Genomic DNA, 9,268 nt, shown 5'->3' on the forward strand with positions numbered 1-9,268 from the left:
CTCATTGTTTTTATGCATTTGCAGAAGTCCTTACTCCAAAGTTCCAAAAATGTTCTCCCTGTGGTTATTTATTTATAAATTAATTACTGTAAATTAAATTACATGAGAAATTGAGTTCCTCACTCACACACACTAGCCACATTTTAAGTGCTTGATAACAACATGGGGCTAATAATGAGTGTATTTGGTAGTGCAGACAAATGTTGACATTACTGCAGAAAGTTCTCTTGGACAGGACCCAGAAGCAGGGAATCTAGAATCAGGGTAGAATTCCAGACACCCTTGTTCATCCCTTGTGTCCTTCCAGGTTGGTCCCCCATGGTAACCACACTGCACTGGACTCACTGTGTACCCAGCCGCCTTGGCACAGAGACTGGACAGAGTTGCCATCTATGAGGAATTCCTGCGGCTGACCAGAATGGTACCCAGCTGCAGAACTTTACCCTGGACGGAAAGAATGTCCTTGGGGATGGTAAGGCTCCCTGGTCATTGGGGAAGAAAGTGAGGCCTTCTAGGAACTCTGGAGGCCTGGGGCTGAGAGAACATTGAACTTTCTCAGGCTGGCAGGAGGTGGCATAGTCCCCCAGTCTTTACCCACCATTGAGAGAGAGAAAAGGACACCAGTGTAGTATGGGAGGCCCTCACCTTCTCCTAGACAGCTCAGTGACCTCAAGCTAGTCACCTCCCGTCTCCGCACTTTTGTTTCCTTATCTCTGCACTGAGAGCCACTGGGCCAGATGGTCAGTGAGGGCCTCCAGCTGTGTTTGAAGCAGACTTACAGGTTTGGGAGTGGATGTGGTTTCTGATCCACAGTCTATAGTTTGCCAAGTCCCGCTCTAGATGAGCACCAATGCACTAGAACTTTCTGCAGTGGTGGAATGTTCTGTATCTGTGCTGTCCAGTGCATAGCCACGTGTGGCTGTTGAGTGCTCGAAAGATGGTATTGTGACTGGTCTTTATTGTTACTTATTTTTAATGTTACTGAGGTTAGAATTTTTATTTTATTTAACTAAAATTAATTTTAATTCAAAAAGAGACTTGTTGCTGCTCCATATCAGACAGCACACCTCTAAGAGGTTGTCTGTGTAGAGGCATAAGTAGGGGGACCTGCACCCCTCCCCCTATGCCCACTCCCTCCTGGAGTTTATGTTGTAGCTGGCAATAACAAGAATAGAGAATTGAAATTTATCAATTATTTGATCTGAACAAACTCATACTTGCAGGCGGAAATCAGAAAAGACTTCCTGCAGGAAATTACATTGTAGGTTAATCCTAGAAAATGAATATTAAGCAAATAGATAAAGGAGAAGGGGATGATGTGTTTCTAGGCACGGAAGAACAATTTTGAGTGGGAATTTACGAATTTAGAGAGATCCCATAGGCTTGCCAACTGTGATGACCCATTCTCCCCCCGGCAGTCATAAGATAGTCCACCCCAAATTCAGTCCTCTGTGCCCAGAGGTATTAATTTTGTTTAATTTATTACACTTTTGTCTTGTGATAATGGCCTTGGATTTTGTAGCAAAGTGTGCTCACTTATTAGAGATGGAAAGTAAAATGGGGTGAAACATCATGATGTCTACTTGACTTTAATATTTCATTGAAAACATGGGATGAATCAAGGTTGGCAAGTGTTAATAATTTATACATTGATGAAATATTGTTTTAATTGGATGGAATGTACATTGTTAAATCTAGATGATGGATGTTTATGAGACTGTTCCCTTTATTTTTCTGTGTGTAAAAAGTTTTATTAAAAAGAGTGAAACACACTCACATGCATTCTCCGTTTCATTCACTTCCAGAATATTCTCCCAACAGAGATGACACCTTGACTGAGAAGCCTGGTAAACCGGCAGGAAGCCCCCGCCCACGGTAGGGGGCGAGTATCTTGATGCTGTGCCTCATTGAAGAGAACCATGCGCACAGGGTCTTGGATGATGAGGAAAGTTGGCCAACCCTTGTCAAGGACAGTTGAGGCACAGTGGGTTCAGCAGGAGCCCTGGGGCGATGACAGGAGATGGCTCACCCCAGCGCTTGTCTCCCCAGACCTCCCCTTCTGGGCCCTCATCCTCATCTGCTTGGCGGGAATCCTGGTGCTCATCACAGGCCTGATCTGCTGTCTCCTGGTAAGCCATGTTGTGTTGATTATCTTCTTACTATTGGGTTGTAAGAGCTCTTTATATATTATAAGTACACGTCCTTTTCTAGGGATATGTTTTGCAGATGTTTTCTCCCAGTCTGTGCATGGCTTGCCTTCTCCTTCACAACATGAGTCATTGGGGAAATGTAAGTGGCAGTCATCATGAGAATCTACCACACTTGAGAATGGCTAAAATTAAAAAGACTGACTATAGCAAGTGTTGTTGAAGATGTCAAGTCACTGAAACTCTCATCGAGTGCTGGTGAAAAATAGCTTGGATGCGTCTTTAATAATTGCATACGTCTATCCAGCCATTCCTCTCCTAGGAATCCATCCAAGGGAAATAAACTCATATGTCTAAACACAGACTTGTACACACATGTTGATAACAACCTATTTATTCTAGACAAAAACGGAAAACAACCCAAATGTCCATCTACTGGTGAACAGATACACAAAGTGTGGTATATCCCCACAGTGGAATACTATTCAACCATAAAAAAGAATGAATTATTTTTTTTCTTTTTTAATTATTTTATTGAAATTATAAAGGGTGTTAACATTGTATAATTTTGGGTGTTCATTATTATTTGTGAATTTCTGTATAGACTGCATCGTGCTCACCACCAGTAGTCTAACTTTTATCCATCACCATGCATATGTGCCCTTTTAACTCTTTCATTCAATGCCCATCCACCAGCCCATCTGGTAACCACTAATCTGTTCTCTTTATCCCTGTGTATGTTTATCTTCTGTGTATGAGTGAAATCATGCATATTTGTTTTTGTCTACCTTATTACATTTAACATCCTACCCTCAAGGTCCATCCAGGTCGTTGCAACCACAATGATCTTATCTTTTGTTTCTGGCTGAGTAGTATTCCATTGTATATAATACATACCACGTCTTCTTTATCCATTCATCTGTAGCAGGGCACTTGGGTTGCTTCCATGTCTTGGCTATTGTGAATAATGCCGCAGTGAACACAGGGGTGCATAAATCTCTTTGAATTGTTGATTTCAATTTCTTTGGATAAATACCCAGTAGTGGGATAACTGGAAGGTATGCTATTTCTATTTTTAATTTTTTGGGAGATCTCCATAGTGTTGTCCCTGGTGGCTGCACCAGTTTGCATTCCCACCAGCAGTGTGTGAGGGTACCCTTTTCTCCTTATCCTCTCCAACATTTGGTATTTTTTGTCTTGGGAATTATAGTCATTCTGACAGGTGTAAGGTCATCTCTCATTGTAGTTTTGATTTGAATATCCCTAATAATTAGTGATGTTTTACATCTTTTCATGTGTCTGTTGGCCTTCTGTATATCTTCTTTGGAAAAATGTCTGTTCATATCCTCTGCCCATTTTTAGATTGGTTTATCTGTTTTTTTGTTGTTGTGTTGTATGAAATGTTTATACATTTTGGAGATTAACCCCTTGTCAGATATATGATTTGCAAATATTTTCTCCCAGTTGGTGGGTTGTCTTTTCGTGGTTTTTTTTTTGTGTGTGTGAAGAAGATCAGCCCTGAGCTAACATCCGTGGTAATCCTCCTCTTTTTTTCTGAGGAATACCGGCTCTGAGCTAACATCTCTTGCCAATCCTCCTCCTTTTTTTTTACCCCAAAGTCCCAGTTGATAGTTGTATGTCGTAGTTGCACATCCTTCCAGTTGCTGTATGTGGGACGCGGCCGCAGCATGGTCGGAAATGTGGCGTGTTTGTGCGTGTCCGGGATCCGAACCTGGGCCGCCAGTAGCGGAGTGCGCACACTTAACCACTAAGGCTCGGGGCCGGCCCTGTCTTTTCGTTTTGTTCATCGTTTCCTTTGCCTTGCAGAAGCCTTTTAGTCTCATGTAGTCCCATTTGTATATTTTTTCTTTTCTTTCCCTTGCCTGAGTAGACATGGTATTGGAAAAGATGCTGCTAAGACCAATGTCAAAGACTGTACTGCGTATATTTTCTTCTAGGAGTTTTATGGTTTCAAGTGTTAGATTCAAGTCTTTTATCCATTTCGAGTTAATTTTTGTGTATGGTGGAAGATAATGATCTACTTTCATTCTTTTGCATGTGGCTGTCCAGTTTTCCCGACAGCATTTATTGAAGAGACTTTCCTTTCTCCATTGTATGATTTGGCTCCTTCGTCAGAGATTAACTGACCACAGATGTGTGGTTTTCTTTCTGGGCTTTCAGTTCTGTTCCATTGATCTATGAGTCTGCTTTTGTGCCAGTACCATGCCATTTTGATTACTATAGCTATGTAATATATTTTCAAGTTAGGATTGTGATGCCTCCAGCTTTGTTCTTTCTTCTCAGGATTGCTTTGGCTGTTCGAGGTCTTTTGTTATTCCATATATATTTTAGCATTCTGTGTTCTATTTCTATGAAGAATGTCATTGGAATTCTGATTGGCATTGCACTGAATCTGTAGATTACTTTAGGTAATATGGACATTTTAACTGTGTTTATTCTTCCAATCCATGTGCATGGAATATCTTCCCATTACTTCAGGTCATCATTGATTTCTTTCAAGAATGTCTTCTAGTTTTCATTGTATAGGTCTTTAACCTCTTTGGTTAAATTTATCCCTAGACACTTTTTTCTTTTTGTTGCAATTGTAAATGGGATTGTATTCTTGAGTTCTCTTTCTGTTAGTTCATTATTAGAGTAGAAATGCAACTGATTGTGGTAAGTTGATTTTGTATGCTGCAACTTTGCTGTAGTAGGTGATTATTTCTAATAGTTTTCTGATGGATCCTTTATGGTTTTTTCTATTTACAATCATGTCATCTGCAAACAGCAAGAGTTTCATTTCTTCCTTTCCAATTTGGATTCCTTTTATTTCTTTTTCCAGCCTAATTGCTCTGGACAAAACCTCCAGTACTATGTTGAATGGGATATGTCCTCTTGGTGGAAAGTCCCCTTTATCATTATATACTGCCCCTCTTTGTCTCCCATAGTCTTTTTTATCTTGAAGTCTGCTTTGTCTGATATAAGTATGGCAACACCTACTTTCTTTTATTTGCCATTTTCTTGGAGTATCGTCTCCCATCCCTTCATTCTGAGCCTGTTTGTTTTTAGAGCTGATATGTGTTTCCTGGCGGCAGCATATTGTTGGGTCTTGTTTTCTAATCCACCCCACCACTCTGTGTCTGTTGATTGGAGAATTCAATCGATTTACATTTAGAGTGATTATTGATACATGAGGGCTTAATCCCACCTAATCTATATTTCCATTGTTCCTCTTCCTTTGTGTTTCTGACTACCATTTCATTTTGGGGTTTTTCTGTGGACGTTTCTCTTTTTTTATGATCTATGGCTCTGCTCTGATTTTTTGTTTGCTGGTTACTCTGAGGTTTGTATGAAGATCTCATAGATGAGACAGTCCCTCTTCTGATAGCCTGTTATCTCCATTAGCCTAAGCAGGTTCCATCCCTTTCCTCTTCTCCTTCTGAGTTATTGTTGTCACAAGTTATTCATTTTTGTGTTGTGCGGTTGTGACTAAGTTGAAGTGTTTATAGTTACTTTTGATGCCTTCCTTCCCTTCTTCTTTTAAGTTATAATTAAGTATTTGCTACCCTGTTGTGAAACAGAGCTGTAGCTTTCTGATTTTGTCTATTTATCTCTTTGATCAAAGCTTTGTAGACATTTGCCTTCTTTTTGTTTCAGGTATGAGGGCGTTCTTGATCATTGCTTGTATGGGAGATCTCGTGGCGATGAACTCCCTCAGCCTTTGTTTATCTGGGAAAACTTTTATTTCTCCATTGTATCATAAGGATCATTTCACTGGATAGAGTATTCTTGGCTGAAAGTTTTTTTCTTTCAGTATTTTTAATATATCATTCCATTCTTTCCTTGCCTGTAAAGTTTCTGCCAAGAAATATGCTGAAAGCCTGATAGGGGTTCCTTTGTAGGTTATTTTCTTCTGTCTTGCTTCCCTTCAGATTTTTTCTTTGTCATTGTCTTTTGCCAATTTTACTATTATACGTCTTGGAGAAGGTCTTTAAGCATTGATGTAATTAGGCGGTCTGTTGGCTTCATGTATTTGTAAGTCCGGTTCTTGCCCAGGGTTGGGAAGTTCTCAGCTATTATTTCTTTGAACAAGCTCTCTGCTCCTTTCTCCCTCTTTTCTCCCTCTGGAATACGTATAATTCTTAGGTTGCTTTTATAATTGAGTCATATATTTCTCCAAGAATTCCTTCATTTTCTAAAAATCTGAGTCCTTTCTCCTCGTCCACTGGAAGCATTTCTATATTTCTATCCTCTAAATCACTTATTCTTTCAACCATGATATCACCTCTATTTTGTAAGGATTCTAGATTCTTTTTTATCTCATTAATTATGTTCTTTATATCCAGAATTTCTGCTTGTTTTTTTTTAATAGTTTCAGTCTCTTTGATGAAGTATTCCTTTTCCTCATTAATTTTATTCCTGAGTTCATTGAACTGTCTGAACATTCTTGTAACTTGGTGAGTTTCTTTATGACAGTTATTTTGAATTCTCTGTTAATTAGATTGTAAATTTCTGTGACTTCAAGGTTGGTTTCTGGAGATTTGTCATTTCCTTCTGCTCTGAATTGTTACTGTAGTTTCTTATGGTATTTGATGAACTTATCTTTTGCCTGCGTATTTGTGGTAGTATCAGGTCGCAGACTGGTGAGGGTGGGCCTCTTTACATAGTCTATGGAATTGAATGCTAATCTCTTCCACAAACAGCCGTATGAAAACATCCAGAAATGATGCTTAACTAGCTTTCTGGGCATCCCTTAGCTCTGTCAAGTTGACACCTGAAATTAACCAAAAAGGGTCAAGTTACAGAAGTGAGATGGGGGGATCTTTCACTGGGTCAGGAAGGAAAAGGACTGAGGTGGTTTTGGAAGGATCTGGAATTTTCTGGACTTTCTTGAAGAGCTTTGATAGAGCAGTCTTAGCAGTCATGGGGAAGGAAGCCTATTTCAGAGGGTCAAAGAGTGACTGAGAAACGGAAGGGCAGAGAGGGAGTGGAGGTGGACAGCTGTGCCTTGTGCCTCCTGACAACGGCCTCTGGATTTAACACAGTGATGGCTCCCTCCCAGAGCACACAGCTTGGTGCGGGGCTGACTCCTCCCTAGGACTAGGGTGTTCTAATTCCTCAGTGTGAGCTAATCTGCATATTCCAAATCCCCAATGTCCTAGCAATGGGGTGTCAAATGGCCCTCTCTGGTCCAACAGGATCCAGGCACAGGACCCTTTATGGAACAGGAGGAGGAGCCGGGTATACACGGGGTTCTTACCTGCCAGACCTGGAGTTCTGGGGAGTGGAGCTGAGCGAGGTCACAGTGTAGGAGCCACTGACTGGGTTTGAGACCACCTGGGAGGAGAGCAGAGTAGGAATGGGCATGGGGGACGGTCAGGACAAGACCTGCCCCCTCATTTGTATGCTGCATCTCTGTGCCTGGACACAATCTACTCCTCAAGTCTCGTTACCAAGAGCTGATTTCTTCCCTCATCGAATCTTTTTTTCCTTCTTCTTATATTGTTAAATTATTTTAAGTTAAATTTAGCTGGGTTTTCTCTCCCATACATTTAAAATTATTCCTTACTCATTCTTAGATGGAGACTATGATTTCAGTGAGTTACAATGAAAAATGAAGGAGTTCAGGGGTGATAACTGTGGACCTGAGAAATTTAAATGATGGCATCGGGCATGGTCCATGATCTTCAGGACAGCCATATGATAAGCCACATGATAATCAGAATTTTTAAGACAAGGTACTGTTAGGTTTTATGGTTTGAGTGAGAACAAAGGGAGAGGCCTACAATTGACACACAGTTTACCAGCAGCAGAGAATCCTCCCTCACCTCTTGCAGCTCCTGGTGGTTCCTGCTTCCCTGTCTTGTGGCAGCAGATCTCCAATCTCTGCCTACGTCTTTCACATGATCTTTTTCCCTCCATGTCTCTGTGTCCTCATCTCTTCTTATAAGGATGCCAGTCACTGAATTGAGGGCCCACTCGTTTAATCTTCTCAGCAATCCTGGAGGTAGATACTGTTGTTATCCTCATTTTATAGAGAGGCTCAGAGGGGTAAGTTAACTTGTCTAAGACTGTATAGCTAGGCAGAGGCAAAAATCAAACCCTGACCATTTGGCCTCAGCAGCCATACTGTTAGCCATCTTGCTGCACTGCCTTATAAGTGAGCATGGGTGAAAGGCTCTTCAAAAGTTGGGAGGAATTCCTGATCAGATAAAAACATCCTAGCTACATCATGTGAAATATTTCAATTATTTATTTAGATTCTGCATTTTTATCTAACTCTGGGAGCTAGTGAAATGGTCTCCCTTAGTGCTGTAATATTCCAGCTGAATCAGGTGAGCCATGAAAAGCAGAGTGCCCATCTCTAAACTGCTCACATTTCCAATAAAAGGAGCATCCATTTGAGTTGGCTTTTTTGGAGAGAAGAAATACATTCAAGCTCCACTGAAGAAAACTTCAAGCAAGAAGACAGATGTGTGCCTAGTGTGCAGTGGCTTTGGCTGTGGATTTGAGCCATGTCAGGAGAGGTGGTGGAGCTGTGAGCGGAAGAAGCCCCACGGCAGGAGAGGCACCAGACGAAGACACCCCAGCGTTACACAGTGGGAAGAGTTCCATCCTGAGAGGACAGCCTGCAGCTCCCAGGATCTGAGTAGTATTCATAAGACCAAGGCAGCCACTGTAGAGCCCAGGCTTATCTCCAAGGGGTGAAGTGACCCGTGTTCTGGAGGGGACACCTGGTTAAAATAAACATCCTGGCAAGGGGAAGGGAGTCATAAGACTATCCTGAAGTGCCCATATTTAAAGAGGAAATGACTTAGGTTGGAATTGCCGGGAAGCAGATCCTGAGACAAGGATTTGAGTATAAGTAGTTTATGTAGGAGGTGGTCCCAAAAATCCCAGATAGAGGAGAGAGGAAAGTGACAGGGCCGATAAAGAGTGTGACTGAGTAGGTTACCTCTGTGAGCAGCTGGAGCTCAGTCCCCTTACGGAAACTTGGAAGACTGTAGAACATGCCTCAGAGTTATTGCACATGGGGGTGGGAAAGGGAGGCGTTTACCGTTCCCCTCCCGTCTGTCACTGACTGAGTGTTGTGCCTGGCTCCACTTCTGGCAGCTGCACAG

General features: G+C 41.5%; 1 protein-coding gene across 15 annotated transcripts in view; it reads left to right on the forward strand.

Moving 5' to 3' along the window:
- LOC147911376 (5'-3' exoribonuclease 2-like) overlaps positions 1-9,268 on the forward strand; it is an 85,967-nt gene that overhangs the window by 21,290 nt on the left and 55,409 nt on the right. For 14 of the 15 annotated variants that reach the window (XR_015551050.1, XR_015551048.1, XR_015551053.1 and 11 more), the window contains 2 exons: positions 308-472; positions 1,806-2,129. The gene's annotated coding sequence lies outside the window, so the exon portion shown is untranslated. The remainder of the gene's footprint in view (positions 1-307; positions 473-1,805; positions 2,130-9,268) is intronic. The other variant, XR_015551054.1, reaches the window with a different exon arrangement.

The sequence above is a fragment of the Ceratotherium simum genome, unplaced genomic scaffold, assembly GCF_057802395.1.
Source record: "Ceratotherium simum simum isolate JZ-2026a unplaced genomic scaffold, ASM5780239v1 HiC_scaffold_43, whole genome shotgun sequence".
Lineage (NCBI taxonomy): Eukaryota > Metazoa > Chordata > Mammalia > Perissodactyla > Rhinocerotidae > Ceratotherium > Ceratotherium simum.